Here is a 19,736-nt window from a genome sequence, read left to right on the forward strand (position 1 = left end):
TGGTTATTGTGATTAGGACCCAGAGGGCCTGTGTGCAGATGGGGCTAAGAACATATCACATCGGCTTGTACACGTGTAGAAAAATTAGATTTGTTTCTACTAGATACCACAATTCCTTTGTCTTTGTTGGCAGAGCCAGCGAAGAGGCCACCGAGCCCCGAGTCTGCTGCCGGCCTCGGAGAACCTTCGTAGTGTGTGCGTACAGGCAACCCTCCGGAAAGACTGCTTTTTGTCTTAAGAAGCCAGGAGGTGCAAAGGACTTTGAAGTCAGGTGGACTTGGGTTCGAATCCTAACTTTTCCAATTAGTCATTAGGTGATGTTGGATGAGGTCCTTCAGCTTTCTGGGCCTCAGTTTTTTTATCTTTAAGATGAGGATGATAATGCCCGACTCACAGGGTCTCTGTGAGGACCAGATGAGGAACAGTATCGGAAGGCACCCGTCCCACACCTGACCTGCAAATTAAAGGTGCTTAGAGGACAGCAGGGCTCTTTCAGTCTGTTAGTCTTTCTGCCCATGCCGGATGTCCTGGGGAGAAGTGACATTGCGTGCTCCCCCAGAGTCTCCTTCGTCTCCCCAGAACTCATGCAGCGGTGTGTGTGTGTGACACACAGTGCCTTTTCAACAGTTCTCTGGAATTTTGTGACTGAGTTTTCTGCATTTTCCTAGGGTTTTGTAAGGTACATCCATGATCTCCTTCAGAATTATAATTAGCTTGGGATTTGGTCATTAAAAGAGAAAAAAGGTGGACATAAAATTAATTTTAGTCAGTGCTGTTTTTTTCAATTTCATGAAAGAGTTTGTTAGGAAATTCAGAAGTCAACCAGAAAGAAAATAAAAAGGGGTTAAGTTGAATTGATATGGTCTCATCTTTTCCTGCACACACACAAGCACACACACACACACACACACACACACACACACACACACACCACGAGGTCAGACAATTAAGTTCATAAACTTTCCACCGTGTAAACGCTATGTATCTATATCTATATCTATATCTATCTACCTATCTATCTATCTACCTACTTATCTATAGATATAGATATAGATATAGATATAGATATAGATCTGTGAGTTATTTTACTTTGGCCCAGAAACCAACTTACTTTGGAGCTATTTTTTTCTCCTTCACCACATCAACTTTTTTTTTCTCTATCCGTCTTCATTCCCAGGTAGGCTGAATTTTGAAGTTCTGTTTCTCTAGGAGTGATAAAGAGGTTGAGTCAAAAAGTGGCTAATTGGGATTTTTCTAACTTGCCATCAGTTTTCCTTCTCCTGCTTGGTGAGGCGGGCAGCATGATAGATGGCTTTGGCAGTGCAAACAGGTCTAAAAGTGATCGGATTGACTGAAAAGGTGTGGGAGATGTGAGCAGAGTGCTGGCCCTCGATTCCTGGCCCTCGATTCCTTACCGTATCTGAAGGAATAAAAGAGAAAGGAGGCAGGTCACCGCGAAGACTTCGATGCAGCTGTTGACCACACACACTTGGGAAGGGGTAGTGCTGATGTCAGGACGGGGCTCAGGCCACGCCTCACTTTGTACCTTTTCCCCAAGGCTCTGAAAGGGGTGAATAAATGGGCACATTAAATAAGCTCCCAAATTGTTTTAAATTGGGACCTGTTGTTGTCACCAGTGAGGATGAAGAAATAATAGAATAAGAAACACTGTTTTAAAGTCATGGATTTTGAATTTCACTTCATATGATCATGGAAAGGATGTGAAGGGGAGTCATTTTCTTTCCTTTAATTTTAGCCTTAAACCTAAGTGAAGGGGCTCTAAATTGATCTGATCCCCCAAGGGCCATTTTGCAGGCCCCATGCTTTCATGAAAAACATTTTTCCTGTGAAACAGACACTAGAACGTTTCTCTTTCCATGTGTATCTATTTCAAGGCTTCACCAAAGTTCTAAGGATATTGTAAGAAGCCTGTGTGTTGTGCACAAGCTCTCTGAAAGAATTGTGGTTGATTTTCACAGTATGTTTTTATGGGCAGAAATATATCTGAGGAAGAAAAAAAGCTTGAATTTGGAGAAAGGGCAGTAGAGAAGATGTTTCTACACAGTCCAGCCTAGAAAAATCTCACACTTGTTAACAAAGGACCAAAAAGAGATGATTGAGTAAGGGATTTGAGCAGGTGAAATGGGCAAGAGTGGGCAGGTGGATATTCGTAGTATCTGCTTGTTAGATAAGTGTTTGTATTATTAAAAAATTGAAAATTCATCCATATTTAAGAGACTACTTGAATCTCAGTGCCTTCCTACTTTATACCTCTGGCTTAAGGTTATCTGCAAGAAGGGGGAAAAGCCTTTTAGCTTAAAAGAGTTTTAGTAAAAACTCTCAAACGGGTCTCTAGTTAGTGAATTTTGGAGACATGGGCTTGCAGTTGGTATAGTCTTAACTGTGCTCTTCCTAAACTATCAGGTTGTGTGAATTTTCAAAGAACAGAGGAACAAGTTGGTATTTTTAGAACTTCAGCTCTTTCCAGCACAATTCTGCTTGTAATGGAACAATGACCATGGCAATTATTTCTCATACTCACTTAACATTGTATAATTTTGCCCAGTTTGATCTCTTTAACATAGTTAGGGCAGGTACTGTTAACTCCTTTTTATAGAAAATAAAGCTCAGCCACCTGCTTTCGGTTACGAGTTTAGCAGTATCAGAAGCCCTAGCTCCAGAGTGTTTGGGAATACATCCAGCTTGGCCAAGGTTTACTTTTCTAGGGGAACAAAAGCAATTCCTTTTCTAGATCAAGGTTTTCAATGTGGTATCAGCAAATACATCTGCATATCTATTGCATATAAACTGTACTGTAGGTGCATCCTGGAATGTGGCAGTATTTAAAACATATTCTAATAGAGTAGGTAAAGACAATGACAGGCAGACTGCAAAATATGTCTTGGCAGAGGAGGTACAGTGTACAGCAGAGGGAGACATTCATTCTTGTTGGGGGAAGGAAACAAAGCTTCATGGAAGAAATGCTATTTGAATGGAGCCAGGAAAGATGGGTATGCAGAAAAATTAGAATAAAGGGGCATTCCATGAGGAGGGAAGAGTATGAGTAAAGGCACGAAGATAAGAACTTGCTTAAGGAATGATAGTCTGTTGTAAATGCAGCTTAGGATATGCAAAGATAAAACTAGAGAGACAGGTAAAGTTATGGTTTAGGAAGCTTAGGGTGTATTAACTTGGTTTTGATTTTATTTGAATTGATAGCTATGTGGAATGTCTTAGATCAGAAGTCTGTAGTTTCCTGATTGTTTTGCAGGGTCAAGACCTGTCTTTATTAAATCACGATTTCTCAGAAGTTGAAGTCACCCTAAAGATGCTTCTAAATGACATATTGGTTATGTTTAGGGCACCGACATTAAAGTGTTCTTCTGATCATAGTGTGATGTTGTTGTGATGATGCTCGTTGGTGAAGTGATATTGAGGATTGCTCTTAGGGTTACAGTGTTGGAAAGCACTAGGAGGAAACATTTTGACTTTCTTTGAGATTGTAAAGAAATGTGCCATTAGAGGAGTATGGTGCATTCTCTCACCAACAGGTACCAGTGCTTATTTTGGGAGATAATGTGTGTCCAGAGAGAGGACCGTGCTGGTTTGGGAATCAGCTTACTTCCTCCAGAATAGAAAAGTACCCATTCAGACTTCCAAGTGCACGTACCAAGGCATGCTTGTTTCCCCCGGGAAGTCTGTGAGCCCCGGAGGGCAGAGATCAAGTCAAATGCTCCCTTATTTCAATACCGGGCACATAGTAGGTACTTAATAATTGTTTATTGAATTGTCGTAATTTTTTTTAAGATCCTGAACTACAGTTAGAATACTTGTGAGTCTTGAGTCTGTCATCAACTTGTGGGGGTCTATTTAGTCCAAGTCACCTAACCTTTCTTAGTTTCGGTTTCTTAATAGATAAAATAGAATGAATACAACTTCGTAACTTGATGGGAGGATCAGTTACACTACATCTTTGGTACATTCTAACAGGGCAGATGACAATATTAGTAAATTACTAGGTTCTAGTTTTACTTACAATTATTTTACTAGGTCTTGATCAGAATTTGAAAAAATTAAAACAATAGAATGCTAGAATGGACTGAAATAGAAAGAAAGTATTCGTGGCTGGTACTTGGTAAGGGTGAGTATTATATCATGAAACTTTTGTTTCAGTTACCTGTGTTCAAATTTGTGAGTGAAGTTGCTGTGTTCAATATGTTTCTTACTTTTTTTTTTTTTTTTGCTTTGTTGGATCATGGTCAGTAAAGTTTGAAAAACACTACTGTAGATAATATTGAACTCTGTGTTATCCAAATGGAGGAAAAAGTCAACTTTCTTCAGAGCTGTGCAATGCAAGCTCTCTAGTATCTTCCAAATTATTAAAGAAAGGATGAGTTCTGGTTACTTTAGATTTAATGTGGAACATTGTATCCTAAATCTTTGAAAATTGTTGTCTGTATAGTATATGTTGGGGCTCGTTCTTAATCAAAATATTTATTAACTAGCAAACCTCATTTCTTGGTCCTGCTACCTAGTTGAACCTACAAAATAATAATAATAATGACAACAATAAGTAGTGGAGGTGACCTAAAAGGGAGACTAGAAGTAACGAAATTAGCTTTTACTTCTTGACCTCTAACTATGAGTCAGGCACTGTGCCTTATATACACCATCCCTTTTAATCCTTAGAACAATCTTAATTTTCCTATTTTGTGGATGATCTAACTGAAGTTTTTAAAGGTAAATCAAGGTTACACAGCCAGTAATTGATTGGGCTAAGATTTAATTTGAACTCAGTTCTGTCTAAATCCAGAGCAAATTTTAAAAGATTTATTCAGTTCCATGAAAATGTATTAAAATGCCTGCTATGTGTTAGCATTGTACTCCTTAACAAAAATAAGTGGTTCAGTTGGTCTCTGCCCTAAATAGTTTACTAGCTGCCCTTTAGGTTTCACTATTCATGAAAGTGGGTAAGATATGATTTAATCCAAAGGGGACAGGTGCAAAGACTTTCCTGCTGTGTATTTCATTTTGGAAGTACTGAGGAGAGTGCCTGACACATAGTAGGTATTCAATAAAGATTTATTGAATTAAATTGACATTGGGTTAATTCCCACCTGGGGATTGGGGAAGAAGTGGGAGAGTATCAGGGAACCTTTATGCTAAAGAATGTCTTTACCTGCAATGTTGCAGATCCATCCATCCTAAAGCTATTCAATGCCTTTGGAAAAACTAAAACTGGCAGCAGGGAAAAGCCAACCAGAGCTCAAGAACTCAAATTGTCAACTTCACGTTTCATTCAGGGTGAGAGACCATTTCCATCTTGGTATGAGAAGAGAATCCTGTGGCAGAGACATTTTGAGAATGATAAATGCAGGGTAGCCTTGCTTAGATTAAAAAGTAATAATTATTATTGCTGTCATTATTATTGTTATTTTTACTGTACCACTTACTAACCTTATAACTGCAAGCAAGTCATGTGATCTCTGAGCCTCAGTTTCCACATTTGTAAAATGATTTATACCTCCCAGTATTGTTGTGAGGGTTAAATAAATCCATTTGATGAACACGTACTGAGCCCTTAATATTTAGTGGTCTCTGACGATTTAGTAGTAAAGGAGACATAGCCCCCTGCCCTCAAGGAGTTGAATGTCTCGTGTGAGAGTGGGATTCAGATTCCCAACCCCTGCAGAGGCCACTACTGACCAAATGCAAAACTCTGCAGTCTGCCCTGGGGTATGTATATGATTGTCACGTGTGTCTTCTCATTTTTATCATTAGAAGTTCAAGTTTATTGAGGTGAAGGTGCTGTGATACTCATCTTTTTATCTCCTCTCACCCCCGGGCCCCAGCCTTTGCTGTTGGCACAGTGTTACTACCTTACTTAGTGGTTGCTCAATGAATCCAGCCCAATTCAGCAAATATTTACCAAGTTGTTCAGGGTACTGTGCTGGGGAAGGGAGAATAACATTTGCCGAACAGAGTTGAGTTTAAAACGACTTTAGAGTACAAAAGGGGAACAATATCATGAGGTGGTGATAAACTACACTAGTGCTAAAAGTACCCATGATCTATTCAGGAAGAAATAGAGCCCCAAAGAAAATCCAGCTGTTAGCCTAAAAAACGAATGTATTCTTTCTCTCAGTGCTGTTTTGTTTGTATTTCATGGGAACCAGTGTACTTGCTATAGGCACACAGTTGAGGTGCCATTTCAGAGATGGCTGTTTAATTGATGTATGGCTCAGGACCAAGCCCAGCCACCTTCACCAGGCCCAGGAGACCCTCTGTGGCCTGGCTTCTGCCCTCCTTTCTGGCCTCCCACCTGCAGCTTTCTGACTTCCGTTTATCTTCCACTGTGGAACTGCACCATACTATTCTGTACCTATGCTCACAAAGATCTGTTGGTCTCAAAACATCCTTCTGCTGTTCTTCACCATGAGACAAAGAGGCAGCCCATCTCGTCCAGGAAAGCTTCCCTGTCTCACACCGGGTGTTAGAGCCTCCTCTGTCAGCACTGCCAGCCTCCTTCCATCATTGGTCTTCCATACTGCATAACAAATTGTAGATTTGTCTGTGTTTCACCACCACTTCAACAATCAGGACTGGGTTTATAGCTGTGCCTGGCTCCTAATAAGTGCTCGGTAATTAATTATTAACCGAATGATGTAGTTGGATATCGGTGAAGTTGTCTATAATGGTTTCCTATCAGGTGCCCTGCTAACCTCCTGCCTTAAGAGGAGTGTTGGACCCAAAGTCCTCTTGTCACAGAGACTGGCTTTGACACTACTGTTGCTCACCAACCACAGTTCTGTAACTTTGCATTGAAAATCTTGAGTATGTCTACACGTATTTACGTGAAAATTTTCCTGATCACCATGACTCACCTGTAATTCTTCAGTAATTCTTTCTTCTAGTCTCCTTTTTGTCATTTGCTCTCTGTACCACACAGTTACAATAATAGCGACCTTTATAGGGCATGTGTCAGGCTTTGCAAAAAGAATTTTACTTTTTGGGAGGTTATCTCATTAAACTTCACAACCTCAAAAATGGGAGGTTATCTCATTAAACTTCACAACAACTCTAGGAAGCAGGCATCTTTACTCCCATTTTGAAGAAAAAGCACCATGGAGCTTACATAACTTGCACAAGGTCACATGCCTTGGAAATGTCAGACTTGGAATTCCAAGGCTAGTCTGTTTGATTCCAAAGCCCATATCCTGTTTCCCATTGTGTATTACTCATCCATTGGAGTTAGAGAAATTGATGTTTTGTTTTCCTTCCCCACTTACCTGTGGTCAGGTCTTGGTAAAGTCACTAAACTTGTCTGAGCCTCAGTTTCAGTGTCTGTAAAATGGAGTTAATGATACCTACTGCATAGGCTTGTTTACAGGAGTAACTGTTGTACATGTAAAGAAATGTTAGTGGGAGAGAGGGAGCACACATGCAAAGACATGGAAGGCATATGATATGGAAGGAACATACTGCCGGACGTATGCAGAATATGGCACTTGGCTTGATGCATTTTGGAGCTTTGTTTATAGATCTGTCTACTACTCCCCCCAAGACTGAATTCTGAGAGGTCAGGAATGCAATGCCATGGAACTCAGTTATCTAACAATAACGATACATTTATTCTTTGCCACATTCCTGTGAACCCTTTCAACATTGAGGGAACTGAGACACAGATTCGTTAAGGAATATGCCCAAGGTCACAAAGCTGAACAGGAATTTGAACTTAGGCATTCAGGCTCTACTGCCTGTGTTCTTAACCACTATGCTATGCAATAGATTTTTAACAGGTGTTTGAATTGATTTGGATTGAATGGATGTAGAAGTAATTACATGATAATTGATTCACTTATTTGTTTTAAAAAAATAACATGCCAGGCATGCCCAGCTCTGACAGTTGTTGCAGCAAAATATTCAGAATCCCCACTGACTTTGGCATTCGCTGGTGTGACTTGTAGAAACTCTCACAGGTGGAAATGTTCTGTGGGGCTCTTAAGCTCCAGACTTTAGCCAGATTCAGACCCAAAGTGAAAATGAAATATGAGTTTAGGCCTGAAATTGAGATCAGAAGTGGAAGGAATGTGGGAGTGAAGAAACAGAGGCTATAAAGAAGGCCTTGCCCAGAAAGTGGAAGACCCCTGGCCTTAAAAGTACAGACTTTTGAGACAATTTAAAAGAAGTTGAGAAGACAATAACATTAAGAGCAATACAGCTTTAAAAGATGAAAGTGTTCATATGTTTAAACTGATTTTGTGGAGAAGAGATATAAGAGAGGTTTATGATGGAGCAGAGTGGTGGGAAACAGAGCAAGAAAGGGATTTAGCTGTGGAGAGCAGGTGAGCACCTAGAGAGCCATTCGTTACGTTCATTCACTTATTCTACCAACAAAACCTGGAGCTGTGCACTGGCGCCTGGGATTACAAATGAATCACGGTCCCTCTCCTCAAGGAGCTCACAATCCAGAGACAGAGACAGGAAGACAGAGAGTCTCGATCCTGTGTGGTACATGTCCGTGATGGAAGCGTATGTAAGGGACAGAGGTGGGAGCCGAGGTGGGGCATCGGAGCGGGGCATGTCAGTTCAGGCCTGATAGTGAAAGAGGAGGGCTTTCCAGCCAACAGGAGTGCTTGTGCCCAGTGTGGCACAGTAGAGAGCCAAGGGTGTTCTGGTTTGTCGTTGCTGGCTGCAGGGTGTACTTTCCAGGGCTTATGAAGGTTGTGGAGAAGAGGGAAGATTGGAGTCAGTGACGGGAAGGCCTCAGTTCGGATCCCACTCTGCACCTTGGGAACAGAGGCTAGTCACTCTCCTCTCCATTTACTCTTTAACATTTAGTTTGCTCACCTGTAATTGCAAGTGCTGGGGCAGAGAGGTGGGCCAAGTCCCACCCACTTCTCAGTGTCTTCACGAAGGTTAAATGGGGTGTTGGGTATGAATGTGCTTACAAAATTTCCTGAGTCTAGCATGTGGTTTAATAAATTCTTTCGAGTAGCTTTGTAAAGTTCATCTCATTTCTCCAGGGAGATAACACGTGCTGTGTTAGCACCGCACTTCCCGCCACAGCTTTCTGAAGGGGCCCTGGAAAATCCTTTTGAAGTGCCTTTGGTCAATGGAGCTGCTCCTAGGGGTCCCCAGGAAGGAAGGAGGGGTCCAGGTGGAGGGTGAGCAAGAACAACTCCTGTTCTTCCATGCGGAAAGCCAGAAATGCCTTCTGCTATCAGTAGACAGAAGGCGCTGTGACGATTTACTGAAATTTCCCATGAAAAGAAGAGACGCTTCCTTTTTGGAAATCAGAAATCCTAATGAGTGCGCTTATAATATATATTCCAAGTATCTAACTTTAACCCATTCACAGTAGAGGGTTTCCTCTACTGTGTAGCACAAATTGTGTTTGTGTTAAAAAACAGTGCTTTCATTATTCATTTTCTAAGTTCACTTAATCCTCCCCCTTTGCTCTGTATTTTCCTTACTGGTATTATTGTGAGAATTTAATAGTTAATGTTTGTGAAGCATTTTGAAGATGAAGGAAATAGCTATTGACATAGGTGATGAGTAGTATCCTTTTTAAGTATTCTTTTCTACTTCAGAAATTAAAGTCCAAGGATAAATTTTACCAGCTCTTAAATTAGTCAGCATTGCCACCTGTGTCACATTGTTTAATGGACACATATTTTCAGAATGCTACATTTTGGACAAGGGGAATGAATATGTATGGAGTACTTACCCATGCCGAACTCTGAGCCAGATGCCTTAAATTTGTTATTTTTAATCTTGACATCAAACGTGCAAGGCAGATAGAACTGTTTGAATTTTTCAGATGAATAAATTTAAACTGCATCTCAGAGTCTTAAGTGGCTAAACCAAGGTCAAGGCTGGAGCTGGTTTCAAACCCAGATCAGATCAACTTCAAACCTCATGCTCTTTCCATTACACTATGTAGAATTTTGAATTAAGATCTTCCTGTATGATCCATTTACTCGTCAGTATTTACTGACTCATATCAGTTACACAGCCTAGAGTGGTTTTAATCAGATCATTTACTTTCTCTACTACTCCTGGGTTGCATTTTATGGTGATGGGAACTTTTTCCTCAGACCTGAAGGTTTAGGAAAGGGCAGAGAATTTGGTTTCAGACTTGAGTTCAAGTTGTGGGTCTGGCTGAGTGACAGTGGACAGTGACCAAAGACACATTTCTTCATCACGTGTAGTGACTTCACTTCTTCAAGTGTAGGTTTCCTCAGCGGTAAATGCGGGAGTGATAATTACCTACTTTGCAAAGTTGTGGGAGAATTAAGTGCTATACATGAAGACACCTATCACTGTTTGTTATGTACTAACTGTTGGTAGTATTGGAAAGAGGTAATGCTAATTGTGTGCCTAAACATTTTCCTGTGTAACGCAGAGCACTTTTTAATCAGCTTTATCACAGGATCTCTATTTATTGAGCCTTTGCCATGTTCTGAGCAGGGACTTTGATAGGCACTTTTATATATGTCTCCATTACCATATTTTATGACACTATATAGTAATTACTATTTATTTACTTCTTTACAGGCAGGAACCCCTTTTCTCTCCTGGTATTGTTGGCATTTAGCATAATGATTTCTGGCCCATCAAAGGAACTCATTAATGTTAAGGAACTTAGCTTGGCTTTTGTTCCTTTGTACAGCTTTTCTTCTTTTAAGAGCTAAACTAACTTCAGTTGTGGTTAGGGGCTGTTCAAATGAAGCACTATATTATCATTATTAAATTGTGACTTATAATTTGCTTTAAAATATACCTGTATTAAAGAAATTTTAGGTTGCACTAATTTGACAACAGCTGATTCTGAGTATTTGTTAGCATTTCACTTTTTAAAAGGTAAATTTCTGGGATAAAAAGAATGTATCACGAGTTAGAAGAGTTTGCCAAGAAAATTTACTTTGTATCTGTGATTTCAAAGGACGTGGTTGCTCTACTCAAAGAAGTAAACTCTTTTCCATATCTTAGTGGATATACAAGTATCATATCCAAATTATTCTTAGGGGTGTAGTAAATTAGTCCTGAAAAGGCTTGAGAATTATATATTATACAGTTTGAATTTTAATATAAAAGTAAAAATTTGGAAGCATTATCATGTGTTTTTAACAGTATTACTGAATTTTAAAAGTATTGCTGAGTTTTTAAAATGCCAATTTGACTCTTGCCCAATTACGATGAAGTAGTGAGATTTCAAAAGCCTATTTTGAAAAAGATAAAAGATTGTTTGTAAAGACCAAAATATTTATTTATTCTCTGTTCTAATCTAAAAGTTTCTATGGTTATAGGGCAAATCATAAAAATACATTTAGTAGGAGATTTTTAAAAATAGAACAATGAGGAAGTTGAGGTGAAGGAAAATTAAGAAAATTTAAAAATAAGATAAATTTAGGCGTAAAGTTCGTGTGCAGTGGGGCCTTGGCTCTTCCTTTACTCACAGAGGCTGTAGACGGGGCACTCGTTTCCTAGCGATGTTGCAAAGAAGGAACCCAATGAATTACAAGATGCAAAGTCCATAAAACAAAAGCAAACTCATCACACAGAGGACAGAGAATATTAGTGGTTCACTGTCATAATAAAGCATTTGCCTCAAAATAAACAGAAAGATTCTGATACTTGGTATTTGTTATTTATTTATTTATTCATTTATTTATTTATTTGCCTCTCCACTTTACTTCTTGTTCATGAGATTTATTTTTTAAAAGAATATGTATTAGGAGGATCTCCTTATGCGAGAGACAGAATGAGAGAGAGAGAGAGAGAGAGAGACAGAGAGAGACAGAGAGAGACCTAAAAAGCATGGCATGGAATGCTGCTTGACAGTGTCATACATTCAAGATGCCCTTGAAGATGGAGCACAGAACAGAGATCAGGGAAATTTTGGCAGCTGCAGTTGGGAAAATAAATGGCTGTTGTGTGATTGGGCAGATCGTGAAAGCAGGCTCCTGCTCAAACCATGTAATTAAGAAAAGTGGGAGCTTTTGCCCAAGTGCAGAATGTTCATAATATCAGAGTTTGTCAGCAGGAGCTTTTAGAACGGATCAGTACTTTTCACTCCCTGATCCAGGGAATGGTTTTCTTATAAATCATCTTCTCTCCTTGCTGTCCTTGTGAAGGTTGCTGCCAGGCGATGAGGCAGACTTAGATTGTAACCTTGCAAATACACAGTGATTTAGGTGAAGGGGAGACTGAACCAGAGACTGTTTCAAGAAATGCAATTTTTATTCATTTGGGCTCCTATGTGTCTTCTACTGTCGCGGGAACAAACAGTGTGGTCAAGGGGAGATCCTGCACAAAGGCTCTGGGAGGAGATGGAATCATGTTTAATTCTGTGGCTCCAAGCTGGTTTGAAGGACTTGACATTTTCTTTCTTTTTTAAAACTTAACTTTCTTTCAGATGATAAAAGGGCTATATTTTCATTGTAAAACAAAAACCAAAAAAATAGAAAATAAAGGTGGAGACAAGTATAACAATCACCTCTCATCTAACCATTTATTGTTAGCATTTTTATTTTTCCCTCCCCCCGGTGCATGTTTATATAATTGAGATAATCCATTTTTATTTCACCTTTTTCCTACATCGATCATACAGATTTTCTTATGTTATAAAAACCCATTATAAGCATAATTTTAACAGCTGCAGAATACTGGATCATAAAGCTGTACAATAACTTACTTAGTCATCCCCTTTGTTAGGCCCTTAGGTTGTTTCTATTTTTTCACTCTTCTGGATACAGTTTTCTTAATACATCTTATTGTGCATATTTTTTTGGTCTACAGAATTTTAGATTCTTTTTCTGAGCTTCAGAATGGACCATTTGGTCCAAAAACATGAATATAATGTTCAGAAAGTTTGGGTCAGTACATACCAAGGATGCCAAAGAAATGTATACACACTTTAAGAAAGGAAAAAACTGTATTAAAATTGTAATATTCAATATATACTGATAACAAAAGATGAATACAAGTCAAGTTTGACTTCTGCAATTACAAGAGGTGCTTAAAGTGGTTACCATCAGCGTAATTTTAATAGTTTTTTCCTTTCTTACAATGTGTATACATTTTTTTTGGCACTCTCTGTATTTCCACCATTAACAATGAGAGAGTCTGTTTCATTGCACCTTAAAGCTTGACAGTTGTAAACCTTGAATTTCTACATCCCCTGTAAACATGTTGTCCACAAATCATTCAGATACACTTCTCCCAACTCAGGTCTGTATTCTCCCCAACACTGATTTGACAGAGTCCAGTTTTACCTGCACCCATCTGCCTTCCCAGAGGGTGTCGAGGAGGAATAATAGTCCAACTACCTCTCTGGGATAGTTTGAAGGATAAAGTTCTCCTGTCAGGTCAAGAAGAAGGAGAAGGAGAAGGTGAAGAAAGGAAGTAAGTGAAAGAGTTTTCAAATGAAAACTACCCTCGCAGTCTGATGTTCAGGATCTTTTCACTAATGAACATGGAGATACAATATGAGGCCGTGTGAATGGTCCACGGGTCTAATTTACCATGGCTACTTATACATACCTTGAGGTGCTGAGAGCAGTTTTGTTTCACTCAGTATCTTCAGCTTCAGAATGCCTCCAGATAGGCTCTCTCCTTTGAACTGCAATAAATGGAAGAGCCATTGGCATTGTACAATTCCTCTTAACAAAGAAAGGGTTGATGTATGCAGGTTTTTGTCGATACTGACTCCCTCAATTCCTCTCCGCTCTCCTCCGCGTCTCCACTCTAGCTGTGTTAAGAAAGCAAGTATTAATTTTCAAAATAAAAAAATATTTTATGTAGATTTCTGAAGAATTTAATCTGTGTTGGTAAAACCAATTCAGAGATGTAACCCAATGCTTTAGATCATGATACAGGTACAGAATAACACATTGCTTTTACAGCTGAATCTCAGTGAGTTTGCTCACACTCTGAGCCACTAGCCAGGCATTTTATAAATATGCAATATTTATGTTTACATGAATTGTGCCATTGGCTATTATTTATGCATTTAATCAGAAGACAAGTCTGACTTAATCAGTCTGTGGGCAGTTTTACAAATGATTCATTAATGTTCTTTGTATGGAAGATGAAGTTAATGTATTTACCATCACAACTGGTTCCCATCCCAACAGGTACTTGTAGCTGATTATTAGATATTTTGATTATTTTGTCCACATTAAACATTCAGAGTTTGGGGGTTTAGGGGACAGAATGGGAAAGGAATTGTTTTCCAATTGATTTTTTTTTTATTAGAGATAGTATTATTGCAGGAAGCCTGAGAGCTTGCCCACAAAATTGTATTTATATTAAAATGAAAACATTTGTTTTTTTCAAATATGCCTTTCATAAAGAAAGCTGATTGAAAGTTTGAGATTGTATTTATTTAGTGGCCGTTTTGGAAAAGAGGACTGAGTTGGGAATAGGGTGGTGAAGGAAAAGTTACCTCATCTTTATAAGGAACTGGATGATCAAGCAATACCTAAGCTCTGGAGAGTTTGCTGTAAAAGTATGTTAACACCAAATACCTGGGGATTTTACCAGGATGGGCATACCAGAAAATCGTTTTAGGCCAAAACCAAAGCCTTAAAGAAATACTGGAAGATATAAAGGAGGCCTAATATTTATTTAGGAGGAGAAGTGTGTGTGATGTGTCTGGGGAAGAAGATTAAAAATTTGGTTTTCTGTTAATTTGAGAATAATGCCTAAGAGAAATTAAATTTTGATTATGCTTTTCATATCTATGCTGGCCCTGCTATTTTAAGTATTAATACCTCTTCTTCTCTCCAGTGGCTGGTGATTTTTTAAAAGCCCTAACTACCACCACCGAGAATACTTTTGGCATGCCTGATGTTCATCTCCAGTGAAGAAGATGCTATTTCAGAGGAGAAATGCCTCAAGCTTACCTCCTTGTTACAAATAGTCATTAGTTTAGGACCTGGGCATTCAAATCGGAAACCGGACTGTCAGCTCAGTATCAGAACAGTTTGTTTCTTATAGTGTGTGCTTTTGGCGAGGAGAGAGAGTCATTAAAAAAACTCTGGAGTGGATTGCTTTAAAGAAGCTGATGTATACAATTTATTTTAATTAATTATTTGTTTATCCACCTTCCTTCTTATCCTCCAACTTGAACCCTCCAGGGCAGGAACCAAATTATTTTTGTTTCCCCAACTCCTAGAACAATGCCTTGGTCTATAATAGCATTCAATAAACTTCTGTTGAGTTGAATACACTTGTTTGAAAGATATGCTGAGACTTTATCACCACATAACTTCCTAGAGTAAATAGGTCTTTCAGGTTATTTGTGCATCTGCCCAAAGGTGTTATTAAACTGTCAGCACGTTTTCCCCAGTTGGAATTAAATATTTTTTTTGAGTTTTCTAGTTACCTTCCAGCAGAATCTACAGAAACTTGGTACCAATAGTTTTAGGGGACATGAATGCAGACTTCAGCCCTGATTCCCCTGGTCCAGGGGTCTTTGGGAGTCATCACCTATAATTTGGTTCAGGGGGCCAGTTATTCCCAAGTCCCCTTTTCCTAGAGTGATCAGATCATTGATCTCAGCCCTTCCTTTTGGGCCCCATTAGTAACATGTGTCTCCTTCCCAGTTGAACCATAACCCGGAAGACATTGCATTTAGGAAGACATATATGAACCTGAAGGGGCTTGAGTGAATTAAAGCCTTTTGAAAAGAAGGAGGGGATAGTATGTATTTTATGAACTGATGGCCGAAATTTTAAAGAAATATGTGATAACATGGATCGATCTTGAGATTATCATGCTAAGCGAAATAAGTCAGACAGTAAAAGTCAAGAACCATATGATTTCATTCACATGTGGAATATAAAACTGAAAGCAACAAATTAACAAGACAAACAAATAAGCAAAAACTCATAGACATAGACAACAGTTTAGTGGTTACCAAAGAGTAAAGGGAGAGGGAGGTGGTAGAAAAGGGTAAAGGGAGTCAAACATATGGTAATGGAAGGAAAATTGACCTTGGGTGGTGAACACGCAATACAATTTATAGATGATGTATTATAGAAATGTACTTGAAACCTATATAATTTTACTTACCAACGTCACTGCAATAAATTTAATTGAAAAAATATTTTAAAAAACATTTTTTTAATTTTAAAAATAAAATAAAACAGAACTCATTAACTGCCAAACAAACCATATGTGAAATTGGGAGGTTGTAAGGACATTTTTAGTATCTTTCAATGAGCAAGAAGAGAAGTGAGGAATTGTTCTTAAAAATATTATCTATCTTCAGGAACACAGAGCCTGGTTTCCTAACTTTGGGGATTTTTTTTTCAGACTTTTGAAAGGTGGATGAGATGCAGTAGTCTGGGCTGTGCCACCAGAGTTTAACATACTGTGTGTCAGAATTTTATAAGGTTTAAGTGGGAAAAGCCTACAAAGAGAATTAGGACTTTTATTTTTGTTCTCATGAATAATTTAAATCTATTTCTTTAATGGTTTGATTCAGCGACTGCCCTTGGTAAACATTATTCTTCATGCTCTTGGGAGCGCTTGTTCTATTACATAAGGGTTAGCCTTCATACATAAATTTTGAGAAGTCCTTCCAATGTGGTAAAAGAAAACACCTTTAAATACTCTTTAAAATATTTAATAAAATATGTGTGTGTCTCAGATGTTCACACCTGAGACATGTTTGCAATCAGTACATTTCTTTAGCATCTTTCTAGTTTCTAGGAATGCTGACATTTTGAGGGTGTTCAAAGTAAAGGGGACAGTATTTGGAAAAGAAACATCATATTCCTGTGACCTTTCAGGTTCTTTTTTCTTGATCCGTTGGCCTGAATCGCGTATCAAGGCCAGCTTTCCCCTGGAAAACCAAAGCCGAGAACTGCCAAGAGGACCGTGTTGGGAGTACAGGGCCCTGCACTGGGCTCTGGGGTGATGCATGTCAGTAGTGAGTGAGTTCTGCAGCAGGGCAGCCTCTTGTCATGTAAACTTGTAACCTTTCTTTTATTTGCCTCGTGAAGTAAATCCTGAAAGTGTAAACTACATTAAGATATGTAAATGTAAGACTTTACAGTTTATTGTCCGACTGTCATTTTTATGGAAAACACTAGAGCAGAGACAGGATAGGTGTGGCTTACAGGCTTGGAGTAGGGGCTCTGGTAGCCCCTGTGATGTGGCTCTGGGGGGACATGACAACGACTCTGTCCTCAGTCGTGAGGATTAGCCCTGTAATTCGAGCCGGATTTCCCCCAAACTTGAGCAAACGAAAACCTTGTGAAGAGTGGGGACAAAGGGAGGTGGAAGGAATTCATGAGCTGACGGGAGAAACATGAAAGGGGGCTTTAAATACATTTTTAGTACTTTAGTACTCAAGTACATTTTTAGAATTTTAGAATGGGTTAAATGCTGCCAGCATGCTCAACTGACAGTTCTCCCCCCACCTTGTATGAGGAGTGGGGCGGAGGGTGGGTAAGTGGGAAAGTGCAGGAGTGGGGTTCTAAACTTTCCTATCAAGAAGTAAAAGGAGTGTTAGTCTACACAAGGGTGCTCCAAAAATGTCTCAGGCTTGATTGGGAAGAATCAATCTGGGGATTTCAATCAGGAGATGAAAGATTGGCTTTAGTATATGTAAAATGTTGCATGCATATATACTTCTCTGGGGAGAAAGAACAGAAGCTTCAACAGGTTCTCTAGGGAGTCAATGTCAGCCAAAGTTTCTGCCCTCCTGCTTGAACGAACACCTCTTAAATTCTGCATTTAAAATAATATCCAAATGTATGCCTGGCATATAATAGATACTCAATACGTGTTCTGTCTGGTTTTATGTAAAAAGGGAATGACGTTAATACCTTATTAGCTTGTATTTCACAGAGTTGTTTAAGGGATCTAGTGAACTATCGGACATGCAAGGACTTTCATTCATTCAATAGTCCTTTATCCAGATCCTACTAATTGTCAGGCCTTTTTCTATATATGGGAGATACTATAATAAACAAAAGAGATGTGGTCTCTGTGCCATAGAGCTCAGAGTTTATTTAGGTCATTATTCTTTGTGAACTGTTCAGTGCTATACTCAGAAAAGTATGGAGGTAGAACACATCTCCACACTTCTGTTCAAGTGCATTTCTATGATATGGCCATCCCTCACCTCCTCCCTGAAAAAAAAAGAAGTAAACCCTCATCCATGTTGGCATTGTCACAAGAATACTCAAATGAGGTAGATGGGACCTGGGCTCAAGTCCCATCTCTGCCTCTAACTAGCAGTGTGACCTTGGGCAAGTTAACTCCCCTTTCCTTTCCTCAATTTCCTTATCATTGAAATTATGGGATTGGACTCTGTGGTCCCTGATATTCTCTGATATCTGTCGTGCATCCACACTGTGAACTCAGTGAGGGCCAGCTCCTTGCCTTTGTTATCTCTGTATGCCCAGGGCCTAGCACAGTGTCTGGCATACTGGGGCTCCATCTCTATTCATCTAACATACCCAGATCTAGCCAGAGTAGAAATAAACCCTTTTTTATGTGCATATGACCTGGGATGTCCAGAAAGAGTGTAACAGATGCCGTGGGTGGCTAATAGTGAGAAATGTGATTGAACAGGTAATTGGGACCAATGGGAAAGACCGAGGATTGTGGCAAGGGAGATCCATGACGGGCAGAGAGAGCCATGAAGGGCTTTTTTGTTTTTTTTCAGGAGCACCCGGAGAAAGAGGCTTACCCAGCAGCCTCTGTTTCTTACTTCCTCTCCACAGAGATAAACGACCCTGAGTGATGATCAGGCAGCTGCATGTCTGCGGCCTTCCCTCCTGCTTTTGTTGTGTATTTTGCAGAAAAGAGTGGTGGGAGGGGTGAAGTTAATGTGTTGAGTGTGAGTAATTAGTCATTCAAACCATCGACATTTACAATGACAGGATTTGAGTGCCTACGTTATTGTGCATGGCTCTAATAGTTTATCCCTGAAATTTTCTGCCTGTATAATGTTTCTTAAAATATATCACAGGAACATAAAAGATTTAATGCGGTGCTTTGTGCAACCATTAGAGTTTGAAGTCAACTGAACCTCCTCAATGCTCTATCCTCCTTGCTGAGGATAATTGTGTTCTCAATTGCTGTTCAGAAGAGGGAAGGAGGGCAAGTCAGAGGTTTGAAACCTGGTCAGCTGCAAAGTTGGCTGTGAGGCCCACACAAAATGTTTCATTAAAATATATATGCACACATGAATAACTAATATATTTATTTGAAATGAAAATCGTACTGTTAAAATATCAAAAGCCAGGCTGGGGAAGCAAGTGTTCTGATTTTGCAGAGGATATCCTTCCTACTAACCCATGTCTACCTCTGGTCTGTTTCACAAGTATAGATTACAGATGTCCTTTCTTTCAGATCTAGCATGTCACCCTAAAACGCTTCATATTCTTGGGTTTGATAAGTTGATATCTTGGCAACTTCCCTAATTTTCCAAGTAATGGTTTATAATTGTCTTGGTTCACTTGCATGTCAGATTTAATTCTGACCTTTTACGTTTCTGATTCTTTTTATAAGCCTGTCTTGTATCCTGGGATGCATGATTAAGACCAGTGAGGGGTCTTGTTACACGAGGTATATTAACACATTTGCAAATGTTTCTCAACTTTAGAACTGCACATTTTTGTTGAGAAAATTCTGTGTGTGCCTATGTGTATTCTTATCAGTTCTTTTTGAATACACAAACGGATAACTGTGTAGTGTGTGTGCAGAGC

The 19,736-nt window shown here is 39.2% G+C and overlaps 1 protein-coding gene across 16 annotated transcripts in view; it reads left to right on the plus strand.

Annotated features, from left to right (window-relative positions):
* ELAVL4 (ELAV like RNA binding protein 4) overlaps positions 1-19,736 on the plus strand; it is a 145,695-nt gene that overhangs the window by 69,851 nt on the left and 56,108 nt on the right. Inside the window, exon 1 of one of the 16 annotated variants that reach the window (XM_033115381.1) lies at positions 151-271. The exons of the other annotated variants lie outside the window; for them this stretch is intronic. The gene's annotated coding sequence lies outside the window, so the exon portion shown is untranslated. Of the gene's footprint in view, positions 1-150; positions 272-19,736 lie in introns of those variants that run through there. 16 annotated transcript variants of the gene reach the window in all.

The sequence above is a fragment of the Rhinolophus ferrumequinum genome, chromosome 9 (assembly GCF_004115265.2).
Source record: "Rhinolophus ferrumequinum isolate MPI-CBG mRhiFer1 chromosome 9, mRhiFer1_v1.p, whole genome shotgun sequence".
Taxonomy (NCBI): domain Eukaryota; kingdom Metazoa; phylum Chordata; class Mammalia; order Chiroptera; family Rhinolophidae; genus Rhinolophus; species Rhinolophus ferrumequinum.